A 20,961-nucleotide genomic window follows, 5' to 3' on the forward strand; every position below is an offset into this window, starting at 1 on the left:
CCCACAAATTCACTCCCATTGTCACTCCAGACCATTCTCGGCAAACCATACCTAGGGAAAAACTCTTTAACAAGAGCTTTAGCTGTGGACAAGGCAGTATTATCTTTCAGGGGATATGCTTCAACCCATCTTGAAAAGGCGCAAACAACCACGAGTACATACTTCAGGTTGTTGCATCTCTCCATGTGGATGAAATCCAATTGCAAGACCTCAAACGGATACGTCGGAGGCGCAAAATGACCAGCTGGAGTTGGAGTTCCCTTACCAGGATTGTACATCAGACAAACCATACAATTCTTGACCACGTTCTCTGCACACTTACGGATTCCAGACTTTTTGCCATACTGGAGCCAACAACTTACAAATCCCTTTCGTACTGATATGAGCCATTCCATGCGCCATTGTAACCACTGCAAGCACGTACGCATCTGGGAACAACCATCGCTGATGTTCTGACAACTCAACCCAACAGCCATTCGAATCCAATTTACCCGTACTCTCTCTCCACACGCTCAACTCTTTCTCTGTAGCTTCAGCTTGAATTGACTTCACATTTTCTATCGTATCTTCACATATTCCTCTATCCGGAACCCATCTCGCTGGACCCACAACATACATTCGACTCATCACATCTCTTGCCGTTTCTTTTGCAACTTCGTCTGCAAACGCATTACCACGACCAACATCATCTGTAACCTTCTTATGTGCACTGCATTTCACAATTGCAACTTGCAACGGCAGGGTCAGGGACTCGAGAAGCTCATTCACCAACTGACCATGCTGTATCTTCGTCCCGTGAGACATGAGGAACCCACGTTCCTTCCACAAGCGACCAAAACTCTGAGCCACACCAAACGCATACTGGCTGTCAGTGTACACAGTCACTCTTTTCCCTTTCGACAACTCACACCCTCTCGTTAATGCAATCAACTCTGCTGCCTGAGATGAATTATGTGGGATACGTGCAGCTTCTACAATCGTATGCAAAGTCGTAACGGCATATGCCGCAGTCGTATCGCCATTCGGAAGCTTGAAGCACGAACCATCCACCCATAAGGTACCATCACACTCCGCAAGAGGAGTGTCCCTAAGGTCTATTCTCGCTTTCGTTTCCTCCTCTGTCCTAAGAAAGCAATCATGCCGTTCAGAAACATCTGTCCCCACTGAAGTCGGCAACAACGTAGCTGGATTCAATGTATTGCATCTCTTTATATGCACGTGACTCGCTAAGAGTGTCAACTCATAACCTGACAATCGAGCACTAGTTAAGTGCTGTGTCTTGGTTCTGTTTAACAAGGTATCCACTGCATGTGGAACCATCACCATCAACGTATTATTCATCACCAAACCAGCAGACTGTCGAATAGAGACAGCCGCTGCCGCTGTAGCTCTTAAACAACTCGGCAACGCTCTAGCTACCGGATCCAAAGTCGACGAGAAATACGCACATGGACGTTGCCTATCGCCGAACTGCTGTGTCAAAACTGACTATGCACATCCCTCTCTCTCATGGACATAGAGTGTGAAAGGCTTACTGTAGTCGGGGGTACCCAACACAGGAGCTGAACACAACGCCTCACGTAATTCAGAAAAGCTCTTTTCGCATTCGTCACTCCAAGGAATTGGATTCGGAGTATCCTTAATAGTAAGAGCTATCGGAGGTTTCGGAAGAAGCGAAAAATTTGTGATCCACTGTCTAGAGTATGACAAAATACCCAAGAAAGCACGCACTTTTCTCTGTGTGGTTGGCACACTCATTTTCACAATCGCTTGCATTCGTTCTGGGGTCAATCTTCTTCCTTCCTTCGATAAGAGAGGACCTAAGTAGGTCACTTCTTGCCGACAATACTGCAACTACGAAAGAGACACTTTATGATGGAAGTCAGACAAATGATGCAACAACGACAAAGTAGCTTCTTTACAAATCTCCTCAGTATCGGTAGCTACTAACAAATCGTCGACATACTGAACAAGAGCAGCGCCATCAGGTAAAACAATCGTATCAAGCTGTGTTTTCAAGGCCTGACTATAAATTGACGGACTCTCACAGTAGCCTTGAGGAGCGCGCTTGAACCGGAAGCTTCGACCTCCTAAAGAGAAGCAAAAAATATCTCTACTTTCCTCGGCAATCGGGATGCTGAAGAAAGAATTCTTCAAATCAATCACCGAAAACCAGGTAGCCGAAGCTGGAATCATGGTCAGTAAGGCAGTAATATCTGGAATAACAGGAAATTGCGGGACTACAATCTTGTTCACCTCGCGAAGATCGATCACGAACCTATATACAGGCGGTTGTGAAGAATCAGTACATTTCAAAACAGGCAGAACCGGACTGTTGCACACATTACCTCTCGTTTCTTCAATCACATCTTTCTCAATCAGGTCATAAATGATCGCTAGCAACGCTCTTTCACCTTCAGTGGAGATCCTATACAGTGGAACACGTGGCATTCGAACATTCGCCTTCAGTGTCACAACATATGGCGGAATCTCCAAAAGATTAGAGATAGTGGCCGTGCACTGCATTAAGTTCTTCTTAGTATTAAGGCGTGAGTCGTGCTCCTATGGATACTCCCCTCTCGGGAGTATTAAAATATCACAGATTAGCGCTGGCACTGACTAGTGCAAGTGTCTCCTAGGGCACTGACTACTGTGTGCTGAATTTGTCAGCAAAGATATGAGCAATAAAGTTTTCCACAAAATCTATTTTCTTTCTCAAGTCTCTTAAGTATTTTATTCATACTTGTAAAGTACTTCATTAGTAAATATAATTTTTTTCATCTGAAATTGCATATGTTCAGCATGTGTATTTTACATCCGATTTGTTTTTCAAATGAGCACAAAATACATTCCAATGCATTTCGGCCAGGGGCCTTCATCAGGGAAATCTGTGGGACAAAGATTGTATCCATCACGATATGTTTCAATACACAGCATGGTAATAACATAACAGTTAACTAACATAATGAATTGCATACTTCTCAAGTTACAAGAAGTAGTGGAAAAAAATGAAGAGACGGACAACAGAAAAGCCTTGCTAAAACGTGAAAATCACTGGATATACCATTTACAGACTCTGCGCCCACATGGAATTAATGAACGGACAGAATTTTCATGCTCATGGTCGATAAACGTTTCTTCAAACCTAGTGAAGAAATCAGATACGCCTTCATCTTTCTTCTGCTTACACGCAGACAAATTATCTCATTATCTATATCGGCTAAATTCATAACACACAAGTCTGCAGTCTGTGATAATTCCTTATAGTACCCTGCAGGATTTTTACGGGGGTCAGGTAAGGTTTGCTTAAGTTTAAGAGCCAAAACTTCAGCTCGCTTCCACGGGACATGTACCCAAACAAGCTGAAAATGTGCCGGTGCAGCTAAAATACCAAGACCTACATCAGCCTGAACTGCTTCCTTCCACACCGGAGGAACCTCTCTCATTGGATATTGTCGCACCTTCCTCCTAACAGAAGGATCAGGCTCAAACAACGACTGAGATGGAGAATCGCTCCTAAACGACAACAATGTCGCAACTGCTTTTTCAACATTGGGACCTACTATTGTTCCCTTTGCAAACTCGGACTGTACACGGAACAACTCAGGCGGAGTCTGTCCCAAATCACCATCTTCCCATTCTCCACGAAGGAAAGTACACATCTTATCGAAAACATATCTCTGCTTCGGTTCTTCCCATTGACGGAAGAAGTCCATAACAGACTCTACATCATATCTTAAAGAACGAGTGACCCATTTATGTGCTAAAGGATCCAATACGTCCCGTTCTTGGGAATCAGGCAGTTGGCTACGCAATTGTTTACGCGCTGAAACAGGGGTCATACTCGATGTCCCAAAGAAAGGAGACAAAAGACTAGCAACAGTATCAGTCATTCTCTGTCGAACAGAAGGAGAAGTCGACAGAAGAACAGGAGGAAAAACAGGATGAGACAAAACAGACGCAGAGGCAGTATTAGAAGGAATATCAGAAAAAGTAGACAATACAGGAAACAAAGTCGTAGGAATTAGAGACGGAGCAGGTAGCAAAGTCGGCGGCCCTTGAGGAGGCTGCGCCAGAGGAATAGGAGCCAACTGAAGAGGAGCTGGCAGCTGTGGAATAACCGGAGGCAAAGCAACCGGAGGTTGCGGAGGTGCTGTAGCACTCTGCAAATAAGGTGGTGGCGATTTCAACAAATGTGACATCAAAGGATCTTTCTCAAGTTCCTTCACTGCATCCTGCTGAAGAGTCGGCAAAGCTGGATAGCACTTATCAATTGCCATTTTACGTTGCCTGTGCAACTGCTCACTCGCTTGTTCCTCTTCATTATCTTTAAACTGTATAGAAGCCTGCATTATCGAGATACCCTTCTCTCTTTTATTTCTCTTCGCTAATTTAATTTCTTTCTGTTTGGCTTCCTTTCGCCATAGGCGGAAAGAGTCAACCATCGCCGGCCGGGCTTTCTTCTTAAAGAGTTCAACCTCTAGATTATTTAAAATTTCCGTATCCTAACTACCATATTGGGGCCACTTTAGGACACCATCCTTCCTAGTGTAGCGGATCCACACTTCGTTATACGTGATAGGACCCACGCCATGTTTTAAATAGAGCTCATAGGTTGGAGTCCCAATCGGAGGAACCGGACACAAGTCCTCCAATCGGGAATCCCTCTTACAACCACAACAAAATATCTTTCTAAGTCTGCTAAGACCAGGCATCTTCGCTCACTAGTCTAGCTTCAAACTTCGAGGGAATATCGAATACGATAGTCTCGTGAATACACGAATCCCTTGGCTTTGGTACTTGCAAGTCCCAAATCAAAGATCCCTAGTGGATACCCAAAAACTAAGGACTGGGAGACGCTCCACTCATACTCAACTGAAGTATCGATGACGTCGCCAGAAGACCCGTCTATCGCCTCGCTTTACAAATCGTCTAAGGGCTCCAAGACAGGGCGACAGTCAGGGCAGCAGTCCTTCATAGCCATCGGAAAGCGGGGAACATCGCAGCAAAGACTTTCGGACCACGACGACATACAGGGGTCGTTGAAGTGGCTGGCCTTCCTCCAGAATTTTCACACAATGCTCCTCACGATCTTCAGGATTGGACCGGTACCGCTGAAGTCGACCTACGTTGGGCGCCAATTGAAGAACCGGGGTTTAGAACCCAGAGGCTCCAGGGGAAACGCCCGAAGTCTCCGAGTTCTCCTGTCTTGGCATGCAGAGACACGGGATACTTCTTGGTGACTTCAAAGATCAAATTTATTGGCTGCAACCACAAACAGAGGTCCACGAAGTACAATGACGTATATTCGTAGGAGACTGCTCAACTTTACAAAGCTAGTCATCCCTTTTTATACAAAATATTGTGATTTAGGCAAACATTCCTTATTTACGATCAACCAATCCCATGTGTACACGACAAAAAGCATTGCATGACAAACCCACATTTCGTTGTCCAGCCCACCATCAATTACACGGGAAGGCCCAACATTCTTGCTCGAAAGGGCTGGACAGAAAACAATAATAAAAGACCACAACCCAAATCATAAATAGGCCATAAAAGAAGGAGCAGAAACAGATTAGAGGCAAGATAGAAGGGCGAGTGTATGCACCATAAACTCAGCAATGTCCTGCTCTTTGATCTCTATCTTGACCAGCTGCCGAACAAGGAACTGGCTCAACAAGGTTAGCTTTGGGCAACGGTGCCCAGGTCACACAAGAGTCAGCTGAAGGTGTACGTGTCCCAAGGACTCGTTCGGCCGTAGTCATCGGCCTATGTGAGGGCAACCACAAAATGGCTGCCGTACACAAAATGGAACCCAAGGTTTCAGAACGGAACCCCTCATTTCATGGTGAATCCATCACTCGAACATGATGAAAACACTCGTACATATTACACTCGTCATTTTCGGTCCGCTGTTACCAAAATCGTCACAATACGACGACTTTTATGGAACGGGTTCAGAATCTCGGAACATCAAGCCACAACCCCAATATCCCATGCGGCGAGAGGCTAAATCTCTGGTTGCGGAAATCCTTGAACAATTAGAATATCAAGATGTGATTGAGATATGTGTGTCACCCATGAATAATGCTCGTTTCACTGTTACCAAACCTGATGGGTCGTACTGCCTGGTTTTGGATTATCGACATTTAAATTCACATTGTCATACATGTGCGGTACAGAACACCCACAGTTCAGCTCTCGTTGACAGTCTGGTGTGAAAAAGATTTAAGACCACACTAGACATTTCCAATGGCTTTTTTAGTCATAACCTGTCCTCTGTTAATAGTCAATGGACAGCGTTCACTTGTGGCGGCAAGCAAAAACAATTTAAAAGATTGGCTATGGGCTATAAAAACAGCCTAGGCGTCTTTGCCGCAGGTGTCGTCTCTTTTGCTAGATGGCATTGATCCTGATGCGTACTCGTACATTGATGATATTTATCTCATGGACGACGAATTATGGCCGCATCTGTGTTGCATTGACCGCATTATAGTTATGTTTGCGGACTTCGGTTATAAATGTAACTTTGCAAAGTCAGACATTGCGGAGTACACAGTGTTGTTCCTGGGCTATGAGCAAAACAATGAAGGTAGAGGTCTCGCACCTCACTTCCTGGAGAAATGCGCTCGTTTATGGTCTCATACAACTCTGAAAAAACTACAATCCTTGCTGGGATTTTTGAATTTCGGGTGTACTTATATTCCTGATTATGCCCAGCATATCAAACCTCTATATGCTTTGATACAAACAACTTTTAGCAAGTCATGCTGGCTGCCTGAACATTCAGCTATTCTGCAATTTTTGCAGTCTGATCTTCTTGAATCTAAGTACTTATTGACTCATGATAACCACACTAACCTGGTAATAAGAATTGTGCATGGTGCCGTGGGTTTCACGTACTTGATGTTTAATGAAGGAGACACAGTGCCTATCGCTTACAAGTCACACTTGTACACTTCGGCTGAAAAGCAATTTTCTTCTGTCGAGAAAGTCTTGACAGCTGTACAGATGCCGATTTTAAAAGAGAGAGCGCAGTCACAAGGAAAACACATGTTGGTTGTTACACCTTATCCTGCATTTGAAGCAGTGATAAAAGCCAGTGTACCAAATTCTAAAGTTTTATATCCTAATTGGATACAATGGGCAACTTCGTTGACATCTCCGGATGTCACATTTATCTTTGACCCCTCATTGAAAACTCAGGAGTTCTTACAGTATGAGTTTGTTCATCCTGCTCCTCTGTTCATGCGCACGCTTGAGGATTACCATTGTATCATTAACACTGACTGGCGATAGGATCTAAGCATTCATATTCAGTGGCCAGCGCAATCGTGGCTGGTACCATGGTGAATGGAGAATTCAAGCCCAATGTCATACACATGCAGACATTAGGTGACTGTACCGCCCAGTTGGCAGAGCTACGTGCTCTAGTGCTTGGGTTAGTGAGAATGAGGGGTAAAAGGTCCCAATCCCTTACTAGCCGTTTATTGAGCAATGGTCCCTCTTTTTTGTCAAGCTTGCCCTCGGGATGGGGCAACCCCTAACCCCCTATTATAGCAAAGTTTGAGAAAGGTGTGTCAGGGCAAGCTTTGTTTTTTATGGTCTATTATGGAAAAATTCCAATCGCACGAGATGACTCGTACCGGCATTAGACCAAAATCAGGGAATCCCTATTTATCCACAGAAAAGAACGACCAGATATACTTCTTCTACCTGATTCGAAACACCTTGAGGAAGCCCCAGGCCGGATGGCCATGTAAGGGGTGAAACAAGTGTTGGCTGTTCTCCTACCACGAATATAGTAACACCTTTATTAAAACAAAAAAAGGAACCATCGTGTAATTGAAATTTTTCCATAATAGACTATGAAAAATAAAGCTTGCCCTGACACACCTTTCTCAAACTGTGCTCTAGTGTTTGCATTGAAGTTTGCTGACCCTCGTGTGGCTACTTTAATTGTGAGTGACTCTTATTACTGTGTTCAGTCCTTCAATAAAAATGTATTCTTTTGGACTCAGAATGACTATCGTGATTCTAAAGGTTGCACAATTAAGCACAAGATGCTATGGGTTTGAGTCGCAGAAATAAAGAACGTCTGCCTCTCGTAAATGTAATTCATACTCTTGGTCACCAGCATGTAAGAGTGAACGCTGTTGGCAACAGTCTTGCTGGTGAAGCAGCAAAGACCGCAGTAGCAACATATGTAGTAGCAGCAGTTACAAGGTCCAACAGTAAGAATAATGATGACATCTTGGCAGCTATAGCTGCTACAGAGATCGGTGATAATTACCCTAAGGGTTTCCCTTCTAAATACTCTTATCATTTAAGTCCTGATAAAGTTACTTATGTGAGAATTAACAATGTTGGTGACAGGCTGATTCCCGACGCGGACCGCAGGCTACCCTTGATAAAAGTTGCTCACGAAGGCATAGCCTCGGTTCATGCAGACGTTTCAGCGTATGTCTCTATCTTACAGCAGCGTTACTGGTGGCATGGATTGTATAAATAAACTTGTGAATATGTCTTTTCTTGTTATGTATGTCAGCAGATTAAACCTTCAACTGCTGGATGCAATTCTAAAAAAAGAAGAAAGAGTGTCTAGTAATTGCAATACAGACAAAATAAACAGAAGCAGTCCAACTAATACAATTCAACCAATAACTCCTCACCAAATACATGGCACTTCTGAGGAAAAAAAAGAGAAAGATCGGGCCCTCACAGTGTCAAAGGCAGCAAACGGTCCCACAAATACATCGGAATGGGACCATCTACAGATTAAAAGCAGGGAAGGAAAAAAGTCAATTATCTACATACCCAAGCAACCTGAGCGAAAAAATTTCCCCACTGTACAAAGCCCTATTAATAGTGAAAAAATTATATTCACTCCTCAATTTCAATCTAGAGGTAGGCAAGATATACTTAACAGGGGGAACTTACTTAGACTTTTTAAATCACTACCGGCACTGAGCAATATCGTCAGTAAAGATATCATCTCTGTCGAATTTTTGGAGGGGAAACATAATATTCAAACCTCAACGCTAATAAAATTTATTTCGCCAATAATAACCGAACAGATTATGAATGAACAAACCACATTTAATTCCTGGGGCATATTACTTACCAAAAAACTACCAGAGGTTTACCCCACTCCATTCATTGAAGAGGAAACAACACCAAAACACAAAAAGGTAGAAATACAGACTATTTCAGTTCTAAAAAATGCACTTGGTAGGTCCCCGAAAAAAAATATATGTACCATTCCACAAAACACCATAAATAGAAATGTAGAAATAAATGAAAAATGGGTAACTATGGCACTCCACAGTAATCAGAAACAATGATATGGTACCTTATCACAAATAAGAGACAAATGTAATGAAAGTGGAATAATAAGAGTATGCTCATGGAACATAAATGGACTGAGAGCTAAGATCTTAAATGCTCAGACAGACTCCATAGCGGAAACCCCCCAAATTATAGTATTACAAGAAACCTGGGAAACTAACCCATTTATGTTACATGGATACACTGGCTATTATGAGCACGCAATAAAAGAGCGAATGTTCGGACGAGCCAGTGGTGGACAGGCAATATTTATTTCTAACACACTACAGGCACACCATGAACAAGTGATAGTAGACAGTACTAATATCTTGATAGTTAAAGTGACCTATAAAAAAACTAACCAAATCCCTAAAACATTATATTTAATTACGGTGAATATTTTGCCTACAAATCGGAGCAGGGAAGAAACCTGTAGAACCCTGAACAATGCTCTTATCAATATAACGATAGAGGATCCCCTAGCAGATTTCCTTATTACTGGGGATTTTAATTTAAACCTTATGTCATCCCACACAAGAGGCGACATAACACAATTCCAAAACCATCAATGGCTAATTCCTGAGCAAGATCTAGGGATAGACAATAATGCTGATGAGAATAAAAAGGGAAAGAAACCTGTAATGGACATTGAAGCAATGGGACTCCGAATACTTAACGGTAGAAAAAACCCAGATGTTCCACCACTAAACAGTTATTTTGGGCATAATGGATTTTCAAGGATCGATTACACCATGACTTCGTTGCATATGTTCCACAATATTATCTCGTACCAACTAAAGAAAGTAAACGAAAGTGATCATGCTCAACAAATAATTATAATGAACATCGGACTAAATAGAAATAAGGAGTACCAATCGGCTCATGGGCATATTGGCACAACAAATTAGAAAAAACTGTTTTGGAATGTGGAAAACAAAGAAATAATGAACGAAGTGGAAAGGATTTTGGAAGTTTGCCTTAAGGACACAGCAGCAAAATCAGTGATAGATCAATGGGAAAACTTCATGGGGAAGCTGACCACACCACAAACCAAAATAAATATCAAGAAGAACCAAAAATATAGAGACCCATCCAGGGATAATGAAAACCACTTAAATCTGCCATATACAATAAGGACATTGAAGAAAGAACGAAACAGGATTGTTAGGCTACTAAAGAAACCAGGGATACAACTGGAAAATCTGGGAAAATTAAAGTCATTAAACCAAAATCTGAAGAAACTAATATGGGGGTGAGAAAAATCTGGCAAAACAAGCAACTTGGGCAAAAGTATTCCACGCTAGCAAGCAAAAGAATACTAAAGACTTCTGGAAGATGATCAATAGCCTTGCTAGACCCAACAAGCAGGTAATCTCATCACCACTAATGAAGCAGGAATGGGAGATCTTTTTGAGGAGACATTTAAATCAGGACACGTCACAGTCAAGAACCCACGAAAAGGAACAGGGGTGCAAAAAAGATAAATCTCCTTTTAATGATAAGAATTTCGATACGCCAATAGTTATAGAAATAGAAGAGATAACGAAACTTATAAAAAAACAGAAAAACGGCGCTCCCGGACCAAATGGGATACCTTTTGCTCTCTTTAAAGAAAACCCAGAACTATGGGCGACCATACTAGAGAAACTATACATAGAAGTTATTAGAACTGGAACAGTCCCTAAGTCATGGCGAGGATCTTTAATAACTCCAATTTTTATAAAGGGAGACTGGGCTCTTGCAGAAAATTACAGACTGATTACTCTTCAAGACACAGATGCGAAGTTATTTGCAAGAATTCTGTTAACAAAACTATCTGAATGGGTGAGAGAAACAAAGAAATTGCCCTTAAACCAAACAGGCTTTATTCAAGGCCTAGGAACAACAACTAATATAATGGTTCTGGCATTACTAATGGATAAATCAATCAGACTCAAACAACCCCTGTACCTATGTTTTATAGATTTTAAATCAGCATTTGACTGTGTTAAAAGAGACCTTCTGTGGAATAAATTGAAAAAAATGAATATTCCACTCCCCCTCCTCAAGCTGATTCGACTTTTATATACAGAGACATGGGTAAGTGTGAGGATGGGGACGGACGAACATTATCAAAGGAGGTTCCAGCAAAGGAAGGCCTGAAACAAGGCTGTGTTTTAGCCCCCTACTTTTTAACTTGTTTCTTGTAGACCTAACGGGAATACTGGATGAGGAGAATGCGCATCCCCCGAAACTAGCTGATAAACGCCTCACGAATTTGATGTATGCGGATGACGTCATACTACTGAGCCATACCAAAGTGGGACTACAACGTCTAATCATGCGGACTCAAACATACTCAAAAGAGAACGGGATGGTCATAAACGAGACTAAAACAAAGATTATGCTAGTGGCCAAAAACAACAAAAGAAGATATAAAAGTAAATGGATTATGGATACAAAGGAGCTGGAGCAAGTAGAGGTATATAAATACCTGGGTGTGCTATTGATGCAAATGGTAGCTATCAACTGCAAAAAACTGAGACTCAAAGAAAATCGAACTCACTAACTGCAGCATTTAGAATTGTGCAAAAGTCACTTCCCAGCCTAACCTATGGTCCCCTGCTGAATGTAATTGCCGCAAAACTCCTACCGACTATAACTTACAGCAGTGAAGCGATAATGGGCAAGGATAGCGAATCTCTGAATAAGATCATAACCAGAGCCTACCGAGCAATATTTCATTTACCAGCAAATGCGTCCCCCGCCCAAGTAAGGCTAGAGTTCGGACTGACCAACCAGCAATATGCAAGGCAAGGCCACGTTATAAAAGTATGGAATAAAATAAAAATTGACCATAAAAATGAAATATCGCAACTCTTATGGAGAGAAATAAATAAGGACACAAATTCTACTGCGTGGATCTACCTTAGGGAAGCAATAAAGGATTTTGCAATCACGCCAATATGGGAAAACAATATAAATAAGTCATCATTCAAGAAAATAATTAATACAACTACAAATCATCTATCCATCTTAAACGATAAAGCTATCCTCACCAAAAGAAAACACGCATGGATGGTAATTAATGGATACAAAAAGAAGGAAATCCAACAATACCTGGTAACAACATGGACAGAAAAAAACAAACAGGTTCTCCTTAAAGCCAGATTTAGAATTATGCCGGGCCTATGTCACCTTCCCCCGTGGGAGAGACCGAAAACTCAAATGAAATGCAGACTGTGTAACTATGGTGAGGAAGATATGCTTCATCTTCTCTGTACCTACCCTATGCTTTTACAGGAGAGGAAATCGTTACTAAAGTTTCCCTTCAAAGCACGTGGCATAAGGACATGTAGACAGGCCTTGATTAATTGCATGAACTCAAACGACATTATTTTAAATGCTATTTTTGTAAAGTTTTTAATGATAGTCAAAAGTAATCTAGATGTCATGCCTATTTTTGATACCTACGTTTCTTACAAATAACATTTTGTGTTTTTATTCATAAACACAGTTTTTAGTTTTTGTCTGAGATGTGTAATATTGTAAGATTTTAAATAATCATCACAATAAACGATTTACTTACTTAACTGCTGCACGGCCGCCACAAACTCAGCTGTACATATCTAATAGACCACTTGGTTGTGTTTATTTAGATCACTGCTGACCTTTTTCTGCTGATACTGCGTATAAGTATATCTTAGTTGCAGTGGATTCATGCACACGTTTTCTCTGCGTTTGGCCACAAAGGAGTGCTGATGCTCGAACTGTCATCAGAGAGTTGCATGTCTTTGTGGGAATTTTCGCATGTGGCACCTTCCATTCTGATCAGGTCCAGCGTACACCTCTAAGGTGTACAAGGAAGCCATGGGTTCTTTGGGGGGTCCAGGTGAAATTTTTGTCTCCATACCGGCCTGAGGGAAATTCTGTTGTGGAGCGAATGAACCATGACTTAAAACAATCTTTGACAGCTAGGGTTTTAGGTACAACGTGCACTAGATTACCTTCCTAGAAGATCTCTGGGTGGGCAGACACCGTACGAAATGCTCTTTGGCATAAAAATGTTTGTCCCGGACCTTGAAGGTCTAGACATGGCGGCGACAACCGTACCCTTTGACGTAGATAATCATTCTGCTGTGTTACAGAACCTACAAGAGACTTGAGACAGTCTTGCAAAGGGACACTTGCCCTCCACATATGGAGCTGAAGCTGCTCTACAGATTCTGGTAGATTCCGGTAGTTAGCTGGCTACCCCGAGTCGGTGACCTGGTCTGTGAGAAGGTGGAGAACAAGAAGGTGTTCAGCCCCTCGTATCATGCACCCGTTCCAGTGCTTGGCATGCAAGGTACAAGAACAGTCATTTTACCACCACTTCCGGGTCGCAAGGGAAACAGGTCCGACTCCATTGACAATGTCAAACTACAACGAGTGGCAGATTCTTCTTAGTATGACTCCTGCTGTCTCTTGTCCAGCACTGCTGAGAAATTCTGTATTGGCCTCTGCTGACACTAACATCCCTGACCTTGCTATAGAGATGTCCACAGTCACTAATCCATTATTAAATTCGCCAGCTGGCGATCCACATGAAGATACTGAGTATACATATCCCACGGATTTGTCATTGCCTGGTGTGTAAACAAGTCTAGCTGACAAGTCGCATTTTTCCTTTGACTCTGACTCTATAACATCGAATGTACCATTGATGTTTTCTATTTTTGTTACTTGGTTTAAAAGACATTTTTTGGTTCAACCTTGGAATTACATCTGGTTGGTTCTGATCTCCATTTTTTTGTTCATGTCGATTGGATTTGTGATGGTATTTTTCCGTCTGGTAAATGGACTCTATATAACTGAACGATCAAAAATCTGATTAATTGATGGAACTTTGGCCCCACACTCCTCATCATACATCATGAAAAGAGACCAGACTCTTGTCAACATCACAGCCTAACCCGTGCTAGATGTTATTGAATGAGATGCTATAAAATTTCAAATTCATGGACCCACAGAGGTGGTTAATGTTCCTAATGTACTTTGTGTTTCAATGGTGGATGTTGTGAAACAAAACATACGTTCTGATGATTGCGATGTCCAAGCCATTGAAGCTCTCTTTACTGATTTGAACTATTATGCTGCCTTTGATGCTGAGGATTTATATTTAGACTCCACAAACTACGCCGACTTGTTCTGTTACCAACACTATGCCCTTCACTTTCTTGCAGAAGGCTAATACATTTAGAAAAATGGTTAATTACACCCAATGGGAACATTGTCCTACTCCCATAGAAGGCAGCTCAAATACCCTTTTGAATAAATTCACATTTTACTGACTTTGATCGGTCTAACCTGAGTTCAATTTATTTTAAATTAAATTACAAATCTAATTCGAAAGTGAGACTTACTCACTCAAAATTGTTGTATTCCAAATCCTTTATGGATCAGTTAGCAGTGGATGGCTACAAGCTATGGAAATATACCATAGATCTTAAATCTGTTTGGGGTTCTAGACTCTGGCAAGTGCAGGGCACTGAAGCTTTACACTGAGCATGTCTTATTCTCGGCCACATGTTGTTTTTAAATAGTACGATCTCACAATCAACTTGTCTTAGTTTGGCCACTTCAAAACACATGAATACCCCTAAAATTCCTAATCTGCATGCTTACCCTAATTGGAACAATTATACTGATAGATCCCTTGATGAATTACAATCTTTCATTTCAAATTCCTCCTTTAACATTTTGTCCCTGGATCCTGAGGGTTGGTTGTTGTGGCCAACAAGTTCTGATTCTTGTCAACATGGCTTTCTGGGTTTAGCCCCTGGCCTTACACAGGACAGAAGTGATCCCTTTTTGAAACTTCCCATTCAGTTACCACCTAGTCAGTGGGGAAATTATGTCAAAATTGGCTGAAACAATCCACTCTTTCGTCTGTTAAACATCATTTATCTTTGTTTACCGACAATGTTGATTTAACTGATTTTGTTAGGGTCCTGTGAGTGGAAGATCTACAAGATATATATATGTGCGATTTACAATGAAGTTTGGGAACTGTTGCAGGTTGAGGCTGCTTCCCGTTTAAGAGCAATAGACCAAGCTAATTTGGAAAAAGTATTTGCTCTCATTGATAATAGCATTAACACACTCTCCCCCCGGAGTTACACCTTGGATAATATTGTTTCATCTGTTGTGGATATTGTGCAAGATGATGTTTCTGTTTTGTTCTATGGTCAAAATCAATTGCGGTCCATCACACAGTTTGCATGGACCTTACAAACTTTAAAATCTAGGAAAGTGCCTTGGGACTACATTAATATTTCGTCAGTGTTTTTACAGTTTAATTTAAAAGAAAAACAACAGTTCAGGTCTATGAAGGATGCGTCATATTTTCTATTGCATATAAAAAAATTAGAACCATTACCATTTTCTGTAGCCGAATCTAATTCAGCTGTGTGGCTCATCCATGGTTTAATAACACTGCCTTTTCCTCTGTTTAAGTTTAGTTCATGTATGAAAAACACTGTTAGAAATGGGGTTACCAATTCTTTAGGGGGTAGCATGGAGCAGAGTGGGCAGGCCAAACTCCTGAGGACATATGTGAAACATCCACGCAGTACCCACAGACGACACACCAGGCCCACCACAAAAGAGACACAACACTGGGTTGGAAGTAAAAGAATACGTTTCGTATAATCTCCAACCTGCAAAGGTAAAACACAATATTATTAGTAATCACACTGGGGCGCCAACTGGCGCCAGAGCAAAGTATACCAGGGGGATTAAATACAAGGGAAAATGGGAGAAGTAAGAAAAAGGGTTAAGGAAGTCCATTAGTGTCCAGCTGAAATAAAAATTATATAATTGGCATGAAACACAGGGTCAATATTGCAGGGCAAACACAGGCATTAATCCTCGGCAGCAGGCATTAAGCTTAACATAACACATTAGGTATGACGACCCAGCAGACCTTGCACCAGCATCCCCTGCGAAAAGAACCTCACGCACCTAGCATCAACACCTGGCATAGGGTGGAGCAGGCCTAAATTATGGAGCAGGAAACACATCTACCAGGGGGCATGAAACCTTTAGCAATATTCAGCATACAATAAACATTAGGCGCAAGTCTGCATCATGCCTGAACAGGTAACATGAAAACACTAGGACCGGAACCTGTATGGCCTGTAATCCCCTCTTTCCCTTCCTTTAGCTTGGGGAGGCCTCACAAAATCAACCAGAGTAAACAGGGCCCAACTACAGTTCTCCCGGGGAGTGGCGGCCGTGAAAAGCAACAGCGCTATTCAGGATTGGGTACCAGGACTACAGGTGAGCCAGTAGCGCTTCAAAGGGGCACAGCGTTTCCACAATAAACAGTTCTCCGGGGCCCCACAGCGCTTCCAGGCGGCACAGCGCTTTGGGGGCTCAGTCCTCCGGATACAGCGCTTAGAGTACACAGCAGCACTCACAGCGCTTGGGCCAGCAGCAGTTCCCAGGGCAATACAGTGCTTAACACACAGCTTCAAGATTATGGCGCTTAGGGGGCTTCTCAAGCCCCAGCGATTGGAGGCTCAATGCTTCCTGCAGTCCCAGGCAGTATAGCGCTTGACAGGGGCACAACAGACAGACACTCTCCTGGCCACAACTCCCTAAGGGCACCTTCTTCCTCATACAGCGCTGTAGGATCATGCAACACAGCGCTTAGCAGGTACAGCGCTTCCAGATTGTAGCGCTTAGCAGGCAATCAGCAGGTCAGTCTTGGTCACAGCGCTCTGGGGACACAAGCAGTCTCCTGCAGGCCAGCGCTTCCAGGCACACGGCGAAAGGGGGGGCGGACAGTCCCAGCAGCAAGCCCCAGGGTAACACTCCTTACCTCCTGGGGGGTCCAGTCCAAGATGCTCCTTCCCTTCTAGGCGCTTCTCTGTGCAGCTCTTGCGTGGCGCAAGGTCGCGGCAGCTTCAGGGACCTAGGGGGGCCCTCCTTCCTCATGGGCCTGGGGGACAGAGCAGTAGGCACTACTGGGCCAGGCCAGCAGTTAGTGGGGGCGTTATCAAAACAGGGCGGTGGGCTTTCACCATCCCCACTGCAGCGTGGCCCTCCTCCTGAACAGCAGCCTAAACTCCTGCAGTGGGGCTTCCCCTAGCCCTAGGGACAGTAGGGGGGTTCCAGATGGGTCCAGGGTCCAGCACACAGGCCCAAGTGGCGGTATCCTCTGGCAACAGGTCCCCTCACATTCCTGTCCCAGCTCTGTCTCTGCACATGACAACTCTACTGCTCTACCTATACCAGAAAGGCTGAAAGCTTCTAGAAGGTCCCTGGCAGTTCCAGCCTCACTGTCACTGGGGGAAGTGTAGAGCACCTTGTCTCTTCAAACACTAGACCGCTAACCCACCTCAGTCAGCCGGCACAAGCAGACAGAAATGGCATCCATTTTAAAAGTGACATTTCTGCAATGGTAAAAGAACACTAGACCGCCAACCCACTGCAGGCAGACGGCAAAACGCACAACCATGGCATCCATTTTAAATGCGACATTTCACCAGGGTGCATTTTTACAATGGGGGAAAATAAGTGCACACCATTGCATTACATCTACTAGCCATCTCACACCACACATGGCCTATATAACTTTCTACCATGGAGGAGCCATCCTAAATTAGGGGGGTGAAAGGCAAACATTTTTTGGGGGAAATGGACCAAGTCCAATAGGCTCCGTTAAAAGGTAGGGACGGTTAGTCACCATGGGTGTTGATGGGATTTGTGTGGAGAAATGAGGGATGGAGGAAACTCTCTGGAGGCTCTAGTAATGCGGAAAGTTTACTGCTTTGAACCTCCCACTTTCAAGAAGGAAAGATCAATGGCCCAATCCTTTTCAGGCAACGCAGTGAGAATCTGGAACTCACTTCCGCCTCAGCTCCAGACCACCACCTCCCCCCAGGCCTTCAAAACGGACCTCAAAGTTCTCATCCTTCAAAGACACTTCCAAATTTAATTCACACCCTCTCTATTATCTGAAGGAAAACCTTCCATTATAGAAAACTCTACTCTTCATGACTATGGAAGTGCCTTCCCAGTGTGTTCTTGTGGTTTGAGTGTCTGCCATTTATTGCAGTATTAGCCTTCTACCTGTGTTTGGTACTCTTTTGTAACATGCACACGTCACTTTTTTCTGGTAACACACTGTTTGCTACCTCTTACATTTTGTTTGCTTTAGATACTTGCACAAGTGCCACCAATGCCTACGTAATCTTTGTTCTTGTGTTGGAGTGTCTGCCATTTATTGTAGTATTATACCTCTATATGTACTGTGTACGCTTTTGTAACTTGCACACCTGTCTCTTTTTCCTCCTTTAATGTACCGTTTGCTACCTCTTGTATTTTGTTTGCTCACAATTGTCACTTTTGCCTCATGTAACTTAACGTTTTCTTTTGTAATTTGTTCACTTGTAATTTTCTCCTCATGTATCATTACTGTTCCTATTGTGAAGCGCTGCGACACCTTCGGGTAAAGTCTGCGCTATTAAAAAAATAAAAAAATAATAAAAGCATCACTGTCACTACGGTGGTGATGAGAAGTCAGTTGTTATTCAGGATGCGATTGCAGTCGCAACCACCTCCACTGTTTCTTTTGTGTTGTTTTGTGGCAACAATTTTAGCTGCAATGGTGATGGGAGTGTAAAAGGACACACGTGATGATTTGTATGAGAGAGGCCTGGGCATGAATGACTTTGCGTGGTTGTGTGTGGCACTAAATAGGCAACTGTGTGCAAGAAAGCTTGTGTACAGATTACTAGAGTTTGCATGGTACACATTACGTGTGTGTTACTGTGCCTGAAGTTCAAGGGCAGTTGGATTTTGGTGTTCTGCACACATGCAAGGAAGGGGGCAGAGGGGGTGCTGAAAATGACAGAATGCTGGCTTTGCGCTGCCTTTGTCTCGGTCTGCTTCGTACAGCCCTGTGCCGTGAATGCTTCAGTACCGGCAGCAAGCACCTGCTCACCTCTCCCATCCTACGCTTTGTATGGCTTATATAACACTGTTATTTATTGTTGAAAATCAAGTTACCATTTGATGAGATTAGGAACGGGAATGACTGCCTTGCACGGAGACAACTTCTGGACCGTAACAATAAACAAAATAAGTAGAATCGGGCGCCCTGCTGAAACATGAAGCACGGCGCCCGTGTGGAGAAAAGCAATACTGGTGTGGATATAAAAGCAGTAGTCCCCAAAGGAGCATATATACAACTACAGCGTAACAAAACTGTAGTTGGCCGGTGCTCCTGAGAGAAAACCGCAAGTGATGTTACAGGAGTGTCAGCCAAATCAGAAGCCAACAAAGAAGAGTGATGGAGGAGTAACCAATGGCAAGCAGCCAGGTGGGATCACACTCCTTGTAATGATTACAGCAGGTCTTGCAAACAGTGCATGCGCTGATGCTCAACCTAAAACATATGTTAGGGGGCAGAGTGGGCACATCGGAAAGGAACCCCCCTATAAGGCTGGCCACAACATGAACAACATGCCGTGGCAGCCGTTACAGGGCTCTTGGACATGGAGCCAATTGAAATGGAAAGATGGTAACCGTTACAATATGAATTATTTGTGGATGGTACCACACTAATTTTAGGAATGGTCTGTTTTAAGGTGATTTTACCCTGTGAAATTAAAGGATGCTGACTGTTACAATATAAATCATTTGTTATCTGTTCCAAGCTGTTCTAAGCTGATTTTAATCATGTTTAAGAGAAAACAGCTCTCTCATGATTTTCTCGCCGGGGTTATAGAAGGTGTTCCAAAAGCTAAAATGAGAGCATGTTTCCTGTAAATCCACACAGTCTTTCTCAGCCATATGAGGATAAAGTCTGACATTTTCATTAAATCGTGTACTTCCAGCAGGTGCAGTGAATGTCAGCGGATATAAAGTGTTCTACTGCTGCCTCCCAGAGTGTTCTATTTATTTATTTATTTATTTATTTATTTATTTATTTATTTATGTGATTTTTAAAGCGCAGCAATTACCAATGGGTGTCTCGGCGCTAGGAGCTAGATCTATTACCAGTGTCTTAGAGGACAGATGCAGAGTTCTATATCTGAAGGTACTAGTTAAATCATTGAGAAAACAACCATGTCTTAAGTTGCTTTCTGAAGATAAGCAATGTGGGGCTAGATTTTATATTGAGGGGAAGAGAGTTCCATAATCTTGCCGCTGCAATGCTAAAACGTCTGTCTCCCCAATTGACTTTCCTTGTTCTGGGAATTTGAATCAGGTGAGCGGTGTTGGAACGAAGCGTTCTGAGGGTTGGGAGAGGCTTTAGGGAATTTTTAAGAAATGTGGGTCCCATGTTGTTCATTGCCATGTAGACAATGCATAATGACTTAAACTTGGTACGGCTCCTCACCGGGAGCCAGTGCAGTTGAGCTAGTTGTCTTGAGACGGAGGTAAATTTTGGGATGCCAAGTAAAACTCTGGCCGAGGCGTTCTGAATCATTTGCAGTTTGGAAATGACTTTTTCTTGGGCGTTGAGAAAAAGGGCGTTGCAATAATCAGTACGTGAAAACACTAGGGTGGAAATAAGAGTTTTGCCAGTATTGGTGGGAAGGTATGGCAGAAGCTTCTTAATTTTTCGCAAGATGTTGAAAGACGATGAAACTACAG

The sequence above is a fragment of the Lissotriton helveticus genome (assembly GCF_964261635.1).
Source record: "Lissotriton helveticus chromosome 1_1 unlocalized genomic scaffold, aLisHel1.1 SUPER_1_unloc_17, whole genome shotgun sequence".
Taxonomy (NCBI): domain Eukaryota; kingdom Metazoa; phylum Chordata; class Amphibia; order Caudata; family Salamandridae; genus Lissotriton; species Lissotriton helveticus.